Genomic DNA, 23,137 nt, shown 5'->3' with positions numbered 1-23,137 from the left:
AAGAAATAGTAAAATAGATCCTAATTTCTTACAGCAGATTGTGGAGACAATTCTCTAAACTCTCAAGGTTTCTGAGTCTCTCTGCCACTTCTTCAATGGTTACTTACTTTTTCCTTTACTGAAATCTCATTTAATTGAGAGGGAAAAAAGGCTTCTCTTGATCATGGTCTTTGCCAGTTTTTTCCTCGTTCTCCAAGAGTTTTCCCTTATGTATCTTGATGCTGAGTACTTGATTTACAAAATTACATGATTTGTTTTCCACCTAGGGAACAAATGTAGTCTTTGAAAATGCTAGGAAAGTGCTCAACCACTGAATTAACTCCTCAGACCTGTATTTATTCTTTTTGTCATAAATAATGCAAATCCTGATTTCACATTTGCTTTCTGGATGTCTTAAAATAGTACTATACTTTCTTTAGCATTTAATCTTAGGGAATCCTTTTATTTGCATGCATTGGTATACATGAGATGTAATTTGATACTCTCTGTCTCTTGAAAATTTGTTTTAAATTATGTGTGCATACATATCTGAGCATGTGGCTATGAGTATGTGATTGCCAAATGGGGCCAGAAGCATCAGATCCCTTGAAGCAGGATTTACAAGCAATTTTGAGCCAATTATGGGTACTAGGAACCAAACTCAGGACCTCTCCAAAAGCAATAAGTGCGGTTAACCACTGAATCATCTTTCAACCTCCACTCTCTATCTACTAATAGTTTAATCTATGTTCATTTATTGTAGTAATATGTACATTGTTGCCTCTGTGATTACACTTCTTGAATTTATTATCATGTACTGAGTTTTACCTTATAAATCAAAATAACTACTTGTTTATTATTTACAAACAGTTTAGGCATTATACATAGTAATATTTTCTGCTTATAGCATATTTTGTATTCCTAGCAACCTTGAGAATAAAGTTTTTTTTTAGATTTTATTTCTATATCCCCAGCATTTCTATTGAGAACATAATCTTTGTTCATTTCAGTAGAAATTTGGAATCTCAAAAACTTAGTCACACAGATAATTTTCCTGAACTGGACAGAAATGAACTCTATAGTTTTAGAATATAAAGTATGTTAGCTTACCAAATTGCCTAAACCAATAAGTTAACATTTATGACATGTGGAGTTCATTCTTTGGTATGGGTGAGCATGACAAACAAGTTTCAGGAAATCATTTAAAAGTAGATTTAAGTATTTTATGCCTGATTAAAGTACTATAATATGGCATGTACTTAATGAAGGAATCATTAACTGGAATTAATTAGAAGCTTAATTCAGTCTCTAGTCAATCTTTTGTTTTTAAATACACCTAAGAGTAAATAACCCCCACAACTATGCTTTTTACTTTCATCTTGTCTGGAAATGTGAGCAGAAGGGAATTTGTAGCATGTGCATAAAGATTGATATGCAAAAATGTTTCGGTTTTGTTTCTTCTTCTTCCTCTTTCTTTCTTTTCTTTTCTTCCTCTTCCTCCTCCTTCTCCTTGTCCCCCTTCTCCTTCTCGTCCTCCTCCTCCTCCTCTTCCTCCTCCTCCTCCTCCTCTTCCTCCTCCTCCTCCTCTTCTTCTTCTTCTTCTTCTTCTTCTTCTTCTTCTTCTTCTTCTTCTTCTTCTTCTTCTTCTTTCTCTTCTTTCAAGAAACATCTCCCTTAAAACACCCCATAGTGAGTTCTAATTTGAGCTCCAATTTAAATCAGAGTCTAGTATATTTCTCTTGGTGATTTGCCAAGAGATGTTAATTTATTAAAGGACTCAACATCAGGACACCTGTGTAGCCCTTTGTGACCCTAGACTATTTGGCAATGCAGACTTTTGCTGCGCTGTCACTGCCAACTTGTTTTCAGTTGAAAGTGTTTGGGAAGTGCTGCTGTGCAGGATTCTGCCATGAAATGACTGCTTCTGCCTTGTTTACTCTTTTGCATTTGATTACAGCTCTCCCAGTGTACCTCTTGTGTCACTGATACCTTAGCATTTGATGAAAACCATTGCAGTTTTAACTTCCAATTCCACTTTCACCTCCCTTGCTAAGTCTGCAAACATATATGTACTTGGCAATATGAATGGACTGAGAAATTGCAGCCACAGGCATAGATATTCAAAATCTGCCATCTCTTCTAATATTTAAGGGTCTATTGACATGGCAGCACTCTCATTTCATTGCTTCATCTCTAGTACACCTGGCCCACAGGGATTAATAACGTGACCAATATTCTCTAGGATCTCTCCAAAGTCTATCTTTCCAATTCTCAGTTATGAAAGAGGGTCTCAAATAGTAGTTCCTCTTTTTCTCTATTATTTATATTAGAGATTAAGTATTGCTGAAGGAATGAGTCATATAACAAATATGTAAAGTGAAAATAATTGGTTTCCATAGATTTCAATGATATCAGAGCACAGCATTTGGTTTAAAACTACCAACCTGTGATTCCACTGTATTGTGAAGATTTTCTTATGCACCAATACCCCATTCTCTAGGATCAAAAGAGCATTCTTCATGTCAAATTCATGATACGAATGCTTTCGAATTAATTACAAATGAATCTCGGACTTGAAAATTCTCTTTGCCATCCAAATATTTGACATGTTGAAGTATTTTAAATGAAAGAAGATACACTTAAAATAATTTCCTTACAAAATGGTAAAGCAACATTTTTGAACTTTAATGAATTTTATCTTTGTAGTGAAAATCTGTTAATGACTTTGAAGTGATAGGAATCAAATCCAGACATTGTGTGTGCCAGCCAAGCACTCTGCCAACAGAATGGCATTTCCAGCCCTATGAGGTAAATTTGTCACCACACACAAGCATACAGAAATATAGAGAGAGTTGATATCAGCATTAACAGAAGATAAATATAAGCAGGTTTAAAAAAACTGTGATAAAAATTATTAAGTATACAGGTCACTGTGGGGAGCACATCATCAAATAGAAAAATATGTAAAGTAGAATTCACAGCACAGATGATATATAAATGTCACTATAAATGAAAACTATTCAATCTTATTAGTAATCAGCAAAAATGTAAGGTGGAACAAGATTTTGTTCTCAACTATTGAAGCAGCACAAATTAAGATGATTTATAAGGTAAAGAGCCTTACAGGGATAATTAGAAATAAAAACACTTACACATTGTTTGTAGAAGCAAAAATTGATAAACCAGTTTTTCAGCACACTTGGCAATATCTCAGATTTTCAATTTTGACTGCTCTCTGTGGAAATGCTTTCATTGGAAAACAATGACTTATATACAATCATTGAACAATTGTTTAGCATAGAGAAAATGTGAAAATATATTGAATTCCTCCAATTCAGGAATTTTAAACTAAATATTTAACATTCACACCACAGGACGCAATGCAGTCATTGCAAATAATGCAGGTTTTGGTTAGTCCACTTGAAAATATATCTATAACCTAATTCTAAATTGAAAGCATGTCTAAAGGTAAATTGTTAATACAAAATCATTTACATAAATTCATATATAATATATAGTTATTAAATAAATCAATCTGAACTTTATTAAGACTCGAAGCTACCCTTGTATCTATTGATGCATTTATTTTGAATGAAATATTACATTATAAATGAAGAAATGTGATGTTAACTGCTGATAAAGTTGACAAGATAATCACCAAACTTGAAGTTAATACTTTTTGGGAATGGGATGAAGTAAAGTTAATGTGTTCGATTCTACATACATAGTTTTATGTAATCTTTATCTATAAAAATATGTGTTGCATGCTATTTCAAAAAGTACATTTACATCTGTTAATAAGGTTTGTTACAAGTCCAGATTACTACTTATTTTCCAAGCAGCTAAAAGTTTACAGTAACTGACTGCAGAAATATGTCAATGTCATAGGGTTTCTATTGCTGGGGTAAAACACTGTGACCAAAAGCAGCATGGTGAAAATAGAGTTTGTTTCACTTACCCACCCAGCTAACAGTCCATCACCAAGGAATTCAAGGCAGGGACTCAAGCAGGTCAGGAACCTGGAGGCAAGAACCGAAGAAGAAGCCATGGAGGAGTGCTGCTTAGTACCTTAAACCCCATGGATTCCGTGATCTGTCTTCTTGCAGCATCTATGACCTCCAACACAGGGATGGGATTACCTAGAGTGAGCTGAGCTCATCCACCTCAAGCATCAGTCAAGAAGATGCACCACGGAACTGCCCACAGGCCAGTCTGGTGGGGATATTGTCACAACTGAGATCTTGATAGCTGTGTCAAGCTGGAATCAAACTGGCCAGCACAGGCAACGTGTCACACTTTAATGAATTAAAAGCAGCCAAATTATGATGAGAAAATGGAGAGCCTACCTAATTCATTAGTTAATATCAATAATGTCTGTTCTCTCATTCTTCTCTAGAATATAGCTCTGATTTCTCAGTGGAAGGCCGATATGATGGAAACCATCACAACCTAGACAATGGTCAAACAAGTGCACAAAGGAGGAGATACCTCTATTCTTAAGGAATTTCTTTTACAGAAGATTTACTTTTGTTTGTTTGGTTTGTTTTTTAACTTTAGAAGCTAAAATAAACCAAATTAAGGAAAAGATACCATTAAAAAAAGTGGGTAAATAAGGATACCTACAACTCAACTGAAACATTCCTTTAACTTTTTAGACTTTCCGCCTGTTGGCATGAAGAGCAGGCACTATCTACCCATGAGCCCTTACAAATTTAGAATTCTGAGCAATTAATAGCTCACTTTCTCCATAGACCATGACTCTCCAGTACTCTCCTTGACGGGAAACCCTGTCTCAGAAGTAATGATCTCTCTATTAAAGGATGGTGAGTCCCCGGTGCTCGGTAAAGAGTGCATTTAGTTCAAGAAATGCATTTTCCAGCAGCATAAACACTAACACAGATGCTCAGTGTGTACCATGCACATGTCACTTGGCTATATTTTCCAGTGAAAGACCTGAAAGACAGTCGAAGAGCTCATTTTCCCCTTGACCTGTCATCTGTATACTCTATGGACAGCTTGTCTGTCATATTCCGTTACTGAAAACAAAACATATTCTCCTGTATAGGAGTGAAGGAATTGATAAGCATTGATGAGTCACGTCGTTACGGCTAAATGATATCAGATGCCAGCAATGAGCTGAAACCTACCTATGTCTTAATCACAGATACCACCACAGAAATATTCCCTTTTCTTCTCCAAGCACTTATCAAATTTATAAGGATATTGAAATTATGCAGGGCTTTCCCACATGCACTCTTAATAAACTGCATCTGCCATTTTAACATGAAAGAATTTGCTTTACATTTTAAGAGAGAAAATAGATCCTTAGAATACTTTTCAATTATATTTTTAATTATGATAAATTTTTCTGATTTCAGATTAACTCAAATTTTATTGGCATGGTGTTCTTATGAGTGTACACCATTTCTCTTACATTAAGGTTATGTTTTAGTTCCCCAACTCTAAAAAAATATTAGGCCTTTTCTACTGTTGCCTGACTTGTGTCGTAAACATCAAACAGAGAGATAGAGAGAGAGAGAGAGAGAGAGAGACAGACAGAGAGAAAGAGAGAGAGAGAGAGAGAGAGAGACAGAGAGAGAGAGAGAGACAGAGAGACAGAGAGAGAGGGAGAGAGACAGAGACAGAGAGAGAGACAGAGAGAGAGAGAGAGGGAGAGAGAGACAGAGACAGAGAGAGAGACAGAGAGAGAGAGAGGGAGAGAGAGACAGAGACAGAGAGAGAGACAGAGAGAGAGAGACAGAGACAAAGAGAGACAGAGAGAGACAGAGAGAGAGAGAGAGACAGAGACAGAGAGAGAGACAGAGACAAAGAGAGACAGAGAGAGACAGATAGAGAGCGAGAGAGAGAGAGAGAGAGGAGAGAGAGAGAGAGAAACCTTCATTTAACAAAGATAGCTCCTGTTAATTGGGAAAAATTATAGAAAATAAACAGCATAATAACCTCCAATACATTAGTGCAGATCTAGTAACTATAAAAAAGACAATCAAATCACCTCTGAGGTGTTTAGTTGTTTTGCATATTTGGAACAGAATTAAAGTAACGGAAAATGAAACTTTACAATTTTAGAAAGGAAAATGGCTGGCAAAAATAAATAAATAAATAAAAACTCCTGACAGTTTAATTTGAAGTTTCTAGTTTATTAAACATTTTCCTTTTGAAATCTAAATTCCCTAAAGCTAGTCAAGCCCAGATAGGGAAGCTTGGAAACCGACGAATTTCGCTGCTCACCAGTCCCACGAAAAGCCTTATGTACTCCTTTCTATTTCTTTCTACTCAGCCCCTGCGCCGAGTAGCAGTGAGCAATAAGATGCCTATTGTGGATCTATTCAGCCCTGTCTGAGTTTGCAATTTCAGTAGAGGACAAGGGAGTGTTCATTCCCAGAAGCTCCCAGTGGAAGGCCATATGGGGCCTTCAACCAATGCTTGTTTCCAATTCTGTCACATGCAGAGAGTTGACTAGAAGTAGTCCCATAATGTGATTACTTGACCAAATCAGATTGTCCAGCAAAGTCCCCACTCTGCTTAAAATGAATGTTCTGTTAGTGAGTTGACTGGAAAGAATTAAACAGTATCTGCTACTCCCTAGCCGCATTGCTCTTTATAGACATGTCTATCTCCTCATGAACATATGCCACTGAGTGGGCATGGATCATAATATCTGTATTTGTAAGCACTGAACAGTTATCCAGACTCTCGGGGACCAGTCTTGAAAAAATTACCTCTTGCCTGAGTAGAGGTGTGGGATTTAGAAATACAGTAAAGAATATGAAGATGCAAATGAAAATAATAAAGGAGAAACAAGATAGTATCAGGAGGGAGTTCCAGCGAGTACTGGAATTCGCCCATGTTTAATTTTCATTTCTTTAAATACTCCTGACCACAAAAGCTAGGAGTAAGACAAAAAAAAATGCATTAACACGATACAAGGAAATGAAGGTCACAGGCTACAACCATAGTTCAACCATAGGACAAAACAAGTCATGCTCACACCCTAGACCCAAACATTCTGTAGGCAAACCATTCCCTGGGTGGAATCCAAAGTTAAGGGAACTGGAACTTAGTCGGATCCATAAACTTTTGTTTGTGGTAGAAACATATCTACTTCTCTATTCCTGAAATACAAGGTCTGGATATTAACCACACCTGCTGACAATAACCTTGAGAGAGCCCAACTCTCTGACTAAATCTAGGTGGGATCTTTGTTTGAGGTAGAAACTCAAAAACCTTGAAGGAATAGAGGTAAGTTCCAATGCTCTGACTTTTGGTCAATGTGGAAATAGGCTCACATTTTGGGCCTCCACACCATACTTGTTATGTGTTACAGAATTTGTAAACCTTTTTATTAATAAATTAATGAATGTATATAACATTAAATATTCATGATAACACATTTTTTAACTTTCTTTGAAAATAGATTTCTTTTTATTCATTATATTCTGGTTTTAGTTCCTCCTTCCCCAACTCTTCCTAACCTCCTCACCAACCATAATCTACGTCCTTTCTTGCTCTCTCTCTCATTAGAAAACAATCTGGCATCTTTACTGTGGCATTAGCGCAACTTCAGTTGTGCAGGCCATTTGTACAAAAGAAGATGTTTCAAATACAAAAGTTTATATGATAACCTATTCCAAATTTCATAAAATAACAAGGCATTTAAACTACATTTGGTTAAAAACTGCTGATGTTATTCTGCCTTACTCTTAATAACATTTCTCCCAGAGTTGAAGTGACTATGAGCATTTTGAAATTTCAGCTATTAGAAAGCTAAGCTGAGAATAGAGTTGTTACAAGCACAGTGGGATTTAATATGTTTCTCAGTCACTTCTGTGCATGTCCATACTGCTGGTTTTTAGAAAATTCTCCCACCCCAACATGATAATCCCTACAATAGTTTCACAAAGATACCATCAGAGATGCTGCAGTTGAACACCACCCCAGGACATTAACAGTGAAGGAAAAACAAGGATTGGAAGAGAAGGAGCCAGAAACCATTCTGCACAACATTCTTTCAATTTTCAGAATCATAAAATTATAAGTAGAAGTCAGTTCTAATCAAAGTTCAATCCAAACAGAGCAGTTCTCCTGTCAAAAATGTGCCTTTGATGACAATGTGATGTGTGTACCATCCCAAGGTCATGGTACTTTTCTCTCTTTTAATGGGTATTACATGAAACTAGATTTTACATGAAGCTAAATTTACCACAGTTTCCATGATTATCGTGCACAAATTCATGACTGTATTGAATACAGCAAGTTTAGGCAACTGAAATGTTAAAGGGATTTAGGTATGTTAAAGATAGATGCCCCTACCTCAAATTTATTGTGCATTAAATGTGCAGGACAGCGCCGATAAAAAATAATAAAACATAAAGAAAATTATTTGGAGTATCCTAATAAAAATAAGTACAGTGACGTTCGAGGAAAGAATTAGTTCTCTTGTATTTCTCTTCTAGAGAATGACAACATGAAAATGTCATACCAAGAACAAGTGATAAAAGGAAGCAACAGCAAGCTTCCAATTAGGTCCATGCTTTCGAGGAACTATCTGCCATTACATTTTAAAAACACTTTATTGTTTTTATTTGAGCTATACTACATTTTCCCCTTCTCCCCTTCTATCCTCACTTTACACCCCATGCTCCCAATTTACTCAAGAGATCTTGTCTTTTTCTCCTTCCAAGGCAAATCCATGTTTGTCTCTCTTATGGTCTTCTTTATTGTTTAAGTCCTCTGGTGTTGAGGACTGTATGCTGTTTAATTTTGTTTTATGTCTAAAAGCCACTTATAAGTGAGCACATATTATATTTGTCTTTCTGGGTCTGGGTTACCTCACTCAGGATATTTTTTTTCTAGTTCTGTCCATTTGCCTACAAATTTCAAGATGTTACTAAATTTTTACCACTGAGTGGTACTCCATTGTGTAAATATACCACATTTTCCTTATCTATACTTCAGTTGAGGTGCATCTAGCTTGTTTCCAGGTCTTGGCTATTATGAATAATGCTGCTATGAACGTGGTTGAGCAAATGTCCTTATGTATGATCAAATGTATAATTGAGCATCCTTTGGGTGTATGCCCAAGAGTGATATTACTGCATCTTGAAATAGATTTATTTCTAGTTTTCTGAGAAATCACCATATTAATTTCCAAAGCAGTTGTACAAATTTGCACTCCCACCAGCAATGGTGGAGTTTTTCCCTTACTCTACATCCCCTCCAGCATAAATTGTCATCAGTGTCTTTTATCTTTGCCATTCTTACAAGTGTAAGATGGTAGCTCAGCGTTTTGATTTGCATTTCCCTGAGAGCTAAGGATGTTAAACATTTCCTTAAATGTATTTTGGCCATTTGAGATTCCTTTGTTGACAGTTCTCTGTTTAAGTCTGTACCCCATTTTTTATTGGATATTTGTTCTTTTGATGTCTGGTTTCTTGAGATCTTTCTATATTTTGAAGATCAGTCCTCTGTCTGATGTGGGGTTACTAAAGATCCTTTCCCATTCTGTAGGCTGTGGTTTTGCCTTGTTGACTGTGTCCTTTGCTTTGCAGAAGCTTCTCAGTTTCAGGAGGTCACATTTATTCATTGTTTCTCTTAGTGTCTGTGCTACTGGAGTTATATATAGAAAGTGGTCTCCTGTGCCTATGCATTCAAGCTACTTCCCACTTTCTCTTCTATGAGGTTCACTGTAGTTGGTTTTATATTGAGGTCTTTGACACATTTGGACTTGAGTTTTTTGCATGGCAACAGATGTGGAACTATTTGCATTCTTCTACATGTCTATATCCAGTTATGCCAGCACCATTTGTTGAAAATGTTTCCTTTGTTCCATTGTATAATTTTAGCTTCTTTATCAAATATAGAGTGTTCATAGGTGTGTGGGTTGGTATCCATGTCTTCAATTCAATTGCATTGGTTCTCCTGTCTGTTTTATGCTAATACCAAGCTATTTTCATTACTGTAGCACTGTAGTAGAGTTTAAATTCCAGGATGGTGATACCTCCAGAAGTTTCTTTCTTGTACAAGATTGTTTTGGCTATCCTGGGTTTTTTGCTTTTCCGTACGGAGTGAGTATTGTTCTTTTGAAATCTGTGAAGAATTTTGCTAGGATTTTGATGGGTATTGTATTGAATCTATAGATTGCTTTTGGTAAGATTGCCATTTTTACTGTGTTAATCCTACCTATCCAAGAGCATGGGAGATCTTTCCTTTTCCTGATGTCTTCTTTGATTTTTTTTTCTTCAAAGATTTAAAGCCCTTGCTATACAGGTCTTTCATTTCTTTGGTTAGAATTAGCCCAAGAGACTGATGGAGCATGTGATCAAACCGGACTCTCTGAACGTGGCAGACAATGAGGGCTGATGAGAAGCCAAGGACAATGGCAATGGGTTTTGATCCTACTGCATGCACTGGCTTTGTGGGAGCCTAGCCTATTTGTATGCTCACCTTCCTAGACCTGGAGAGAGGGGGGAGGACCTTGGACTTCCCACAGGGCAGGGAACCCTGACTGCTCTTTGGACTGGAGAGGGAGGGGGAGGAGGAGTATAGGAGTGGGAAGAGAAATGGGATGAGGAGAGGAGGTGGAATATTTTAATTAAAAAATTAATTAATTAATTAAAAAAGTTACCCCAAGATATTTTATGTTATTTGTGGCTATTGTAAAAGGTGATGTTTCTCTGATTTCTTTTTCAGTTCATTTATCATCTGTATATAGGAGGGATACTGATTTTTTTTTTAGTTAATCTTATATCCTGCTATATTTCCAAAGGTGTTTATCCATTGTAAGATTTGTTCCCTGATTTTGAGGTCACTTATGTATACTCTCATATCATCAGGAAATAGTGAAAGTTTGACTTCTTTTTCTATTTGTATTCCCTTGATCTCCTTTTATTATCTTATTTCTCTAGCTAGAACTTATGGAAACAATCAGCAGTCTTGTCTATTCCCGATTTCGGTGGGATCACTTTGAGTTTCTCTCCATTTAGTTTGATGTTGGCTGTTGATTTGCTGTATATTACCTTTATTATGTCTAAGTATGTTCCTTGTATCCCTGTTCTTTCCAAGACCCCTTTCATGGAGGGGTGCTGAATTTTGTTGATGGCATTTTCAGCATCTAATAAGATGATCATGTAGGTTTTTTTTTTTCTTTCAGGTTGTTTATATGGTGGGTTACATTGACTAATTTTTGTATGTTAAACCATCCCTGGTTAGCTTGGATAAAGGTTTGTGTACTTTGGTATTTTCCCAAAGGACCAACTCTTTGTCTCATTGTTTCTTTGTATTGTTTTGGTTGTTTCTATTTTGCTGATCTTAACTCTCAGATTGATTACTTCCTGTTATCTGGTCCTTCCGGGTGAGCTTACTTCTTTTAGTTCTAGGACTTTCAGGTGTTCTGTTAATTCACTGGTGTGGGATTTTTCCAGGTACTTTATGAAGGTGTTTAGTGCTATTGCTCTTAGCACTGCTTTCATCATATCCCATAATTCTGGATATGTTGTGCATTTATTTTCAATTGGATTTTATGAAGTCCTCAATTTCTTTCTTTATTTCTTCCTTGACCCAGAAATGATTCAGTTTAGCATTGTTCAGTTACTTCTTTAAAAGCATTTACAAGTGCTTTATTATCCCAGTTCTACCAGATCTACCACACCCAATCTAAGTTATTAAACCTCAGTAATTTTGTACAACAGAGGGTCGCTTCTTCAGTCTGTATATCCTATATAGAAATCATGCTGTATGTGGCATCACATCCATAACAAGGGGATGCCAGAGTCTCAGCTGTCAGCAATATCTTGAGTCACTGTAACAGGAGAAGGAAAGTAACGCACAGCCTGATGATTCCTCAACAGTTTCACTATAAGTGACAACAATCATGTTCATGGGTGCTTTGTGACCTAAGAAAGTCACCTGAAAATGCTTAACATCATGTAAATGGGCAAACGTATCCTCTACTTAAAGAATACTATTTGTAAAAGTCAATAATAATTACTGAAAGTAATGATATGACAAGTTGACATGTGGAAAAATTGAAGCATGGAGCAAGCTAGATAGAAATCATAAGAATGAAAAACACAATACTAATACTGAGTCCAAATGTTTTATGCACAGTGCTTCTTTCTTTTTTCATGTTAAATGTTAATAAATCTCTAAGTCTTAAAATATCAAATGGGAGCCAGCTAGCAACACCACTCAGTGGATAAAGGTGCCTGCCACTGAGCCTGACAACCTGAGTTTGAGCCCCGTAACCCACATGGTGAAATGAGAGAACACAGTGCTACAAGTTGTCTTCTGACTTCCAGGTATTTGCCGTGGCATACATGTGTATATATAGTGCACTAAAAAATCATTTTAAATGACATCACATGAAGTATTGTTTTATAATCTTGAAGAGAAATTACAAAAGATAAAACAGCCAGATCCACATAGTCTCTAACAAGCAATACAGTGTAAATAAATATTATTTACTATATGCATCAAACAAATTCTAAAGTCATTCAGAAATTATAAATGCATATAACTGTTAATTTGTGATGTGTGATGACATTAGGATCCTAGAGGAATTAAGAGGAGAAATTCCCTCAACCTTGACTGTTGCTAGGAGTCTCGGGATATAGAAGAAAAAACTAGCTATTGGGTGTCACAAAGGTAGAACGTCAGTCACCCTTCTCTCCTTTTATTTCCCTTCCAATGTGTCCTCCCACCTTTTCTCACAAAAGTTACTACTCTCCTGGTAGATGATAGGCATTAAGATATGAAGAGGTAAGGAGGAATATAAGACCTCTGCTCACCCCAACACACACAAGAATGCACACTTGCAACCATAAATGGGATATTGAAATGCAAAGTAGGATTCAGTGAGACACTCTGAAAATCTTGTAACATTCAAACTCTACACATGCCCAGTTTTATCGGGCAGGGCTGGGCTGTAACTTGCCAGAATGTATTTATTACAGCTCTCAACCTGTGAATTTATTAGCACCCTCTCTAATGCCTGAGACCTTTTGGTTTTACACAGTGATATGTTTATAGTTGACACATACTATCTTTGCTGGCTTTTGTGCCCACATTTGTTTACCCTGACACATGGTGCCATAGCTTTATGTCTAGATAACATTCCAAGTGTTTTCACTGAAATCACTCAGAATTGTAGAAAAGAAATGCATTTATGACCGTGAGGGAACACTGGATCCTAGAATCTCTGTTCTCTGGCATCTGTTAGTAAATATCTTGCTACCTCCAGTGACTTTAGGGTATACATTGTTTACCTGTGACACAGGAGAAGTATCTCCTGCATATTGTGGGGGAAATTCTGCATCTGGCTTCATGGCTCTGAGAGCTGTTTACAGCCATCTGGTGGGAAGTCTTCCTTACACTTCACCTGCAGTGATTTGTATCGGGCTTTTTGTCTCTTATGGTGCATGAAAAGGACAAATGAAAGTCCTTCCCTTGCAATATCATCCCCGCTCATAAAAGTTACTTTTCCAGACTCTAATTACTGCCATGATAGCCTATCTCCATTCTCATGTCAGAGGTCTTATTTTGCTTTCTTTTCCAATTACATCGTTTTCAAGTGTTTTATGTTTTTTAGTCTGCTGTGGATCCTTCATTCTATAAAAAAACAATAAAAGTTAACATTGGTGCTAAGTTACAGCAATTGGTTACAGTATATTTTATCTCCATCTATGTCTTCATTCTCCTCTATGGGGATTCAGTTAAATGTGTATTTGTTAGAGTATTGTTGAACACTATGACCATAACCCAATTTTAAAACGCTAGCCTTTGATAAGTGACTCAAATGGAGACAAGCTTCCATTCCATTTTAAGTTGCCAGAGAGTGTAATATAATGTTGTATAAGACATTCAGTTTCAGCCTGACTGTGAAATTGCAGCTCAGACTCTAAATCCTGTTTTGTTTGCCATGTTTGATATCCACGATTCTACGTGGGTTCCTTTACAATAGATGTTGTATAATTTTGTTGAACCCATTGACACCTTTAGTTACATATAAAGTTGGAGAAAATAAACAAAGTGTTTTATAATAAATTGAAAAATCGGAAAAGTGGTTGAGTCATGGTACAGTTAAATGAGGTTATGTTATATAAATACAGCATAACTATGTACGTTTTCGGTGACTCATTCTTTTCAAAGAGTTGTCAAATTGTTTTCCAAAATGCATACTCTATTTTAGTCTCACACTCTTAATAAACAAGGTTTCCAATGCAGCACAACCTTACCAGTATTTTCTCCGGTCATCTGTCTTACAGCCATTCCCAGCGTGTGTGTAGAGGTACCTCACTACAGCTTTGATTCACATGTACTTAATTGCCAATGGTACCAGACATCTTTCTCTAGGCTTACAATGCCTTCTTTAGAGTATTAATTATCAGCTGGTACTCTTTGTCCAGTTTTTGGATTGAACTGTTGTAAGATGACATTATACATTCTGTATGCAAGTATCTTGCCTGATATGTGACTTGAGTTTATCATCCACCTTACTCTTAGTCCCAATCACTATTAGCAACCTGTAGAAGAAAGAAACATTCATTACTATGCAGTCAGCATTACACTTTCTTTTATTGATTGTGCTTTTGGTGTTAGGTCTAAGCATGGACTGCAAAAGTCATGATGTTTTACCACTACGTTGTCCTCTAACATTGCTGTCATGTTAGCTGTTGTGGTAGATGTACAGTTTTCCTCTGAATAAATTTTTTATATGATGGATCCAATTTCACTCTTTTACCATTATCTTGTACATAGTATTTGTTGAAAGACTGTTTTCTTCCATTGACTTGGGTTGGCTCCTTAATTTACAACTAGTGACCACAAATACCTTTTTGTGGTGATTGGACTCTAAAGTCACTCAGTTTGCTCATATGCCTATTACACTACCAGCTCACTCTGATTGCTAAACCTTTCAAGTTATAAAATCTAATAGTGTGAGCCTGGGAACTTCATTCTTCATAGGATTGCCTTGACTACTGTGGCCTCTTCATCTTAGCTTAATGTTCGTGGAAAATCATTCAGAGTTCTTCATCATACATTTCTTTTTCCACTCTTGTCTCTATTACACAAAAATAGGAGAAAGTCTCAGAAAATAATAATACCTATGCTGCTGGGAGAATTATCAACTTTTAATAATATTCATATATTCACACCAAAGCATTTCCTAGACTTGAATATTATCACAAAATTCTTGCTGAAAGTACTTGAAAGTTATACTCTAAGAAGCCTTTGGCCCACTTCACACTTCAACTTACTCTGGCCCCTAAGAAATCTACTGATGTAACGATCACACAGTAACACTGATGTGAAATGATTGCATTTGGAAGCACAGAAACTTCATGATGCCCTAGAAGCAAAAGGAGAAAATTCACTTATAGTTCTTCTCCTTATCATTTTTTTTGAACTTTTAGCAACAAAAGCTGATTTTGTGAATGAAAGTAAACATTCCTTTAAAGCCAGAGAAGACCATGACAATATCCTCAGGCCTTCAGCAATGACTGCCAAGTTCATATTTTCCTGGCACAAATGTTCCTTCCTCACATATGAATTTATTTAGAACTACAAACATATGGGAGAGGTAGTCTTAGTACTCATGCATCTAAGAAATTAATATATGCGCCATTTCATCCCTGAGGTTTTACAGGATTAATGCTATAAAACATGAGGTCGAACCTAGGAAGATGGTTCAGTTGATAAAATATTTACCCATCAAGCATGAGATTGAGTTTGACTCTCTAGTACCCACATAAAAAGTCTATAATGAACAAGTTACTCTTTATAATGAATATTTGGCAAGATTTTTGAAAATATGTACATAATAGGCATTTCAAAACCAAGGCTTTGTTTCTATTTTCTCTTTCTCCAGACTTTTTACTACGGTATAGTTGCCAGGAATACCATCAATCTCCTAAAAGCCTTTCTTGTTCTAAAACAATTGACCCTCAAGCACGAAATCCTCAGCAGCTCAGGCACAGTGCTGGACCTTGCTCTGTTTTCCGAATGATTTATATGAACTGCGGTGCCTTATGAAAAGCCCTGAGATGTCTCCGCATGTGACTTGTTTGCCTGTGATTTACTGTGACATCCTCCCTTAGTACTGGGAAGTTGCTGGAAACTTCTCTGAAACATCACTTCTTCAATCATCCTCCACAGCCTATGGCTCAATTATCAGTGACCTCAATTTTCTGCCCTGTTATTTTTCAAATTAAAAAAATGCATATGGGCAGTCTCTCTGCAAATTCACACATTAAATAACATGACCAAATAGATCATTATCCTGTGTGCACTCTGCCATTGCCAATGGCTATGTGACCTTTACAACGAAGGAGAGCATCATGTGCTCCACTGAGACACTGAAAGCTGTACCATGACCAGCATTCTTTAGGACCTCCAGTTTGCTTACTTTGCACGACTCAGAGAGGGGGCCGGTAAACAACCCCCCTCAAGAATACTGATACCCCGATAACAATAATTGAGATACTAAATGAGGGTGCTGCTGTCTGGTTCAGTGAGACAGGCATCTCTACAGAAGTCTGAGCACTTATGAAATGTTCTGACTTACACAGAATAGGAGAGGGAAAGTGCCCACCTGGCTGTGGGCCTTGTCATTTAAATTAGGCAGCCAGAAAAATATGCTGAGAGCCAACTGAAAAAGAGAGAGGCACACCAATTAATTGTGGGAAAACCCAGGATTCTGAGTTCACCAATACCAATTTATGTTAAATAAAAATCTTTTTTTTTCTTCTCAGATGCCTAGAAAAAAATAAACAAATTGAAAGTGTTCCTTTTTTTAATGGATGGTGGTTTCTTCTGCTTAAGGGATATACTAAAGATGGTTTCCTGTATGTAGTAATCAATAAAAGTGAGTACATCAAGAACAGATGGACCGACTGTGTTTCACTGTATAACAGCACTTTACATAGAGGAAGAAATAGTATTTTTAAGATGAGAACAGTAGCTTAAAATCATTCTTCTCTGGATTCCACGTGTCTGAGCAAATCTTTAAACAAACTGATAAGCGAAATAAAGTAATATTTGTAAAATGTCTAGTAAAATGCCCAATAAACACTCAATAGATATTAGCTAATATCATTATTATAATCATAATCAACACCAACCTTGTTTTCTTTGATTGGATAGTTAAAATTATGCTCAGTCAACTGTACACTGATTTACATGAAACTCTTTCTCCAGGGTAATAAAAATAAAGAACTCCTCTCTACTCAGCATATTGCCTCCATATATTTATCTGATACTATTTAAAACACAAATGATCAGCAATTAACTTTGATTATTTCATATAAGATATGGGAATAGTAGTCAGAAAACAGTATATAAGCCTATATATTATCCAGTGTTGCATGACCTGGGATTGTTCTTACTGTCTCTGGGCTACACTTAATAGCCCAGAATTCTCTAAGTCATTTTCACATCTAATAGACCTTGGAAGAGTTCAGAGGGAAGAGATTGCAGGAAAATCATTATAATGCATTGCATTCACTTTTAATCTGTCCTTGGAAGTCCCCTCACTTCTGCCCCAAGCAAGCTTCTACATCTTGCTTAAGAACGTCATTTCATTGAGCAGTACTGCAGGCTGCAGAAATGTCCATTGCATAGTATCAGTGCTGTGGATATTAAATATTTACTAGTGATAAAGCCTGTCGTGACCCACTTGCAAACTGAACTTTTAAACACCATTCTGTAACAGAGAGATACCTGTTGTCTTCTAATAATCTTTTACTATTTTACCTTTGACCTTCATGCAACTGCTGTAGCAAAGCGACTCAAATTTTGTTTTCTACTGTTTATCCCTGGGCAGTACCATCTGATACAAGTAGCATTCCATCAAAATGTCTTTTTTCCTGAGGAAGTCTTGCTGTAATACATCATCAAAGTGACAGCCAGTATATTGTATATTACAATAAAATATCCCCAGAGCAAAGGTACATGTGATGATGAATTATGCTAATATGTTATTGTCATTATGTTATCAGTACTCAGAGAGTGATTTAGTGAGATACATCATCAGTGAGAGATTATCTGATTTCATATTACTCAAAAAATGACACCATAATGGAAAACTCCCAACAGACTCAGTTGATGAATAGGGTTGATGATATTCTAATGCAAAAATTCATGTATAGTGGTATATTAAGATGTCCTTTAGAACTGAAAACAAGTTAAAGAAAGATGAGCCCATGAGTTGAGGTTGGGAAAGCACTGTCAATGTAAGTATTATTACTGTAGATAAAATAGATAGTTAAATGTACACCAAAAGTCCTCCTTTGCACTTTAATCAAACTTTGACAGAGATCTAATTCTCCTTAATTATCCTTAAGAAATCCAAGTACAACTAGTGGGATATCATCTATTATAAGACCACTGTGCTACGGGATAAAGATTTGTCACTCATATTTGTTTAATAAAGCACTGACTGAACAATAGCCAGGAAGAAAGTATAGGCAGGGCAACCAAACTAGGAGAATTCTGGGAAGCGGAAAGGCAGAGAATTAGTCATCAGCCAGACACAGAAGAGTCAACATGAAACGCCTCACTGAGAAAAGGTACCAAGCCACATAGCTAAACTTAGATAAAATTATGGGTTAATTTAATTTGTAAGAGCTAGTTAATAAATCTGAGATAATAGGCCAAGCAGTTTATAATTAATATAAGCCTCTGTGTGTTTCTTTGGGACCAAAAAACTGTAGGACCAGATGGGACAGAAACTTCTGTCAACACCGTTGGTTAGTCTATTAATCTACAATTCTCAGATGACACTTGGTAATGGTATGTGCTTTATGCCTCAAATGACTGAACCAACCAGCTATTCCTAAGCCCTGTAGTAAGGTAACAACTAATTTATTCCTAATAAGCTGATTATTTTCACTGAAACATTTTTGTAAATAGCTTATATACCTTTTGCACTCAAAAATAAATTGTTAAATTTAATTGAACCTTTTCTTGTAAGTTTCTATATTCAAATCCACAAAAATTAGAACAAACTGATTAAAAGAATCAGATGCCATTGACTGTGAGTAAGAAAATTAAAATCCCAGCACCTGTAATAGGTTACTTCTATTGTAGTTGTTGACCATCAAGGTTCAATAGACCCCAAAACATTACATGATATTGCTATTGCTTTTGGTTACCTTCCAGAATTTGATAATAAGACCCTATTGCTGAAGATACTACACACTTGAGTTATAGAACATGGAAGCTTCATCCCTAATAACCATCTTTCACAGTGCTGGGAGGTGCTGTGTATGATACCCAGGAATAAAATTATCCTCAGTCTTACCCGGATGTGAGCCCTGTAAGCTACAATAATGACCATTCTTGTAAGATATGGCCACTGGATCAACAGGGTTATAAATGTTGTAGAAGTAACCAATCACTTTCTGTTTGGATTTAAGGCCTGTTCTACAAGATGAAACCTGTGCCTGGTATTATTATTTGGAGCCCAGAACCTGTAGCTAGACAGGTCATAGTTCTTAAAGAAAAACTACTATTACTAATCTGTTAAGTAGGCATAATAATAAACTGACTTACAGTAGATATATCTCCTTATATCTTTAATTTAGCACATCTCTCCACCTTTACTGGAGAAGCTTCCTTTTGCAGTAGGTGACAATTAACACAGACACCCAGAAGTAGTCAAGATGCAGATATGTTAACTATAGAACCCGTATCCCTAACTGAGACATCTATATCACAACCCCTCCTTCCAAGGCTCCGGAATCACTGAAAAACAGAGTAAGAGCCAAAGGCAGTTGGTGACTACAAGAAAACAGTGTTTTCAGACACAGTGGGGCAGAGGTGTATATGATTCCAAAATGGTTGTGACACCATGCTTAAGATTTATGCAAGTTCAAATCAGACAACATCCCAGTGTAGATGGGAGAGGTGGTCAAGAAGTTCTATCCCTAACTAAGAAGCTATTGATTAGTAGTAACTATTGATTTTAGTAACTTGTGGGATGGAGGGCTATTTTAAGGCTATGGTGCACTGAAGGGCAAACATGCTCCGTGGGGTGACTACTGTAATGAACAGGTTGTGGCTTTGTTTGTTTGTTGTTTTGGTTTGTCTTTTGTAAATGAGGACACAACGTTTGGTGAATACAGAATTCAGGCACAGATCTTGGAAGAATGGAAAGAGGGATAAATAAGCATGTTCAAAATACAATGTAGGAAATCCTCAAAAAAATGTTTTTAAGAAAAGAAAACTGAGTTTCCCACACTGCCTATCACACCAAAGGCTTAGGAAGGATTAAACTAACCCAAAGAAGTTCAGAGGCTTCACACCTGTGGCCACAGCTGCATTGTGTTCTAAGCTATGCTAGAGCTTTTGGTGACAAATGTTAGATTTAAAACCAAATTTAAAATGTTAGATCTAAACTCTTGTTAGAACAGGTACCAGCAGACCAGGTTCTTACCTTTAAACTTTTCTGAGCATAAAATCAAATTAAGTGCATACTACACCAATTTTCTTTTTTTTTCTTTCTTTTTATTTATTTATTTATTTAAGATTTCTGTCTCTTCCCCGCCACCGCCTCCCATTTCCCTCCCCCTCCCCCAACCAAGTCCCCCTCCCTCGTCAGCCCAAAGAGCAATCAGGGTTCCCTGCCCTGTGTGAAGTCCAAGGACCACCCACCTCCATCCAGGTCTAGTAAGTTGAGCATCCAAACTGCTTAGGCTCCCACAAAGCCAGTACGTGCAGTAGGATCAAAAACCCATTGCAACAAAAGTATATGCTCAACTATGTTCATAGCAGCATTATTTGTAATAGCCAGAACCTGGAAACAACCTAGATGCCCTTCAATGGAAGAATGGATGAAGAAAGTATGGAATCTATAGATTTTAGAGTACTACTCAGCAGTAAAAAACAAGGACTTCTTGAATTTTGCATACAAATGGACGGAAATAGAAAACACTATCCTGAGTGAGGTAAGCCAGACCCAAAAAGAGGAACATGGGATGTACTCACTCATATTTGGTTTCTAGCCATAAATAAAGGACATTGAGCCTATAATTAGTGATCCTAGAGAAGCTAAGTAAGAAGGAAAACCCAAAGAAAAACATATAGGCATCCTCCTGAATATTAACTCCACCAATTTTCAATGGCTAAAAAAATATTTCCAAATGGGCCCACTGGACTTAAGGGATTTTTACAAAAATCCCATATTCTCCAAAGAGAATTCCTCCCAATCCAGTTTCTTCTTTCTTACTGATCTAGGTATGGAGCCAGAGAGTCCACAGCCAATGCAATATATTGTTTGGGTATCTCAGCAAACCTTTGGATAATGTAGATCGGACTCACTAGGTGTTGCTGGTTTTCCATTTTGTTTATTCTTCCTCAGCTTTTTGGAGTTATGGTCAAAATTAAGACCGTGTCACATTTTAACATCTACTTAGAAAAGCATAAGCTACTTTTTCAAGTCTAAAAGGCAAGGATAGGAATATGTGTGGCTTCTAGGACTGGGTAGGCACATCTCTTCATCAGCAGTAAAGTCCTGAAAAGATGGATGTGTCACAGACCTCAAGAAACGTTTCAGGGTCATGAAAGGAGTTTTTCCTTCAGCTGATTTATGTGTGCAATTTCGGTGGGGTGCCTGTTCTGGAGTGCTTCCAGGGATCCACTGGTTAGATCATGATGAAGTCGGCATCAACCTGTCAGCGTTCAATTTGGCTTGGAGGTGTGTTATCAATTTCCAGAGCATCTAATATACTCGACTGAACCAACAGGATGGGGGTCACTCCATGACCCAGCAATCATTTTATGTCAGTCTATCCCAAAGGTTATGGTGCTGCAAGCTCTCCTCCCAAAGTGCCCCCATCTAACACTCTCCAAAGAAGGCTGCCTACAATCGGTTGACTGAGTATTCAAGCCTCTGCACGCACCTTGGCTGCCCTTGGTTTTATTGCTGTGGTGGATGAAGATGCTGATTTTTTTAAAGATGAAAATAGAACATTAAAAGTTAACCAATGGGTCTTTGATTTAGATAACAATAAAGAAATAAGTAGCCTCTCAAGAAAAAAAAAGGTATTAGTGGAATTCATGATTTACAGTACTGGAGACTAAACCCAGGGTCTTTAGCATACTTGCTTCGCACTGGACCACTGAAGTATACACTTAAGACTTTCATTTTATTTTATTTTATAAATTATATTATACTGTATTTGTTGTATATTGACACATTTGAGACAGGGTCTTACAAAGTTATCTAGTTTGGCCTCAAACTTGAAATTCCCCAACTTCAGCCTCCCTAATACTGGGTCAGTCTGCAGCCTATGCTATAGGCTGAGTTTGCCTTTAAATGCTGAAAGAAATAATGGCAGTGCTCGAGAAAGTGTAACAGTGAATCTCAAAATAATAGCATGGGTTAATACATAAAATACTTAGCATTTGTACAGTAATTTTATTCCAGTTATTTTATTAGATTTTGACCTACCAATAGAATTTTTTAATATATAAAAGAAAAGACAGGGCTGGAAAGTGTCTCCGCAGGTAAAGGAATTTGACCCCAAACCTGATGAGCGGAGTTCAATCCCTTGAATTCACTTGGTATAAGGACAGAACAAACTCCCTACAAAGTGTCCTGTGACCTTCATGTACATGCTGTAGTACATGCCCAAGTGCACACATACACACACGCGTGCATACACACACACACACACACAGAGAGAGAGAGAGAGAGAGAGAGAGAGAGAGAGAGAGAGAGAGAGAGAGGGAGGGGAGGGAGGGAGGGAGAGAAGCATGCGTGCATACACACACACACAGAGAGAGAGAGACAGAGAGAGAGAGAGAGAGAGAGAGAGAGAGAGAGAGAGAGAGAGAGAGAAGCATGCGTGTGAGCACACACAAATAAATGCAATTAACAATTTTTTGATTTTTAAACAAAAAGGCACAAGTTTGATGGCAAATGCCCATATCTAAGTATTGTCTCTGTTCACTGCCAGCCCATTTCCCTGAGTAATTTTCCTCCTTTCTCCAACCTTCTTTTTCTCCACCTCAAATGCTGAAACAGTTTCGGTTAAGCATCTCTAAGCTAAGTGAAGGACCTGTTCTCAGCTTCTCTTTGTGTCCACGGGTCCATCGTGCAACGCTGGGCAGAGTGAGTTTGGGCTGAGTAAACACCTTT

At 37.0% G+C, this 23,137-nt stretch overlaps 1 protein-coding gene across 3 annotated transcripts in view; it reads left to right on the top strand.

Moving 5' to 3' along the window:
- The window catches only part of Epha6 (EPH receptor A6), an 895,033-nt gene that overhangs the window by 813,543 nt on the left and 58,353 nt on the right, over nt 1–23,137 (top strand). The window lies entirely within an intron of this gene.

Source organism: Microtus pennsylvanicus, chromosome 1 (genome assembly GCF_037038515.1).
Source record: "Microtus pennsylvanicus isolate mMicPen1 chromosome 1, mMicPen1.hap1, whole genome shotgun sequence".
Lineage (NCBI taxonomy): Eukaryota > Metazoa > Chordata > Mammalia > Rodentia > Cricetidae > Microtus > Microtus pennsylvanicus.
The sequence above is the reverse complement of the archived record's forward strand: the minus strand, read 5'-3'. Positions and strand labels throughout refer to the sequence as shown.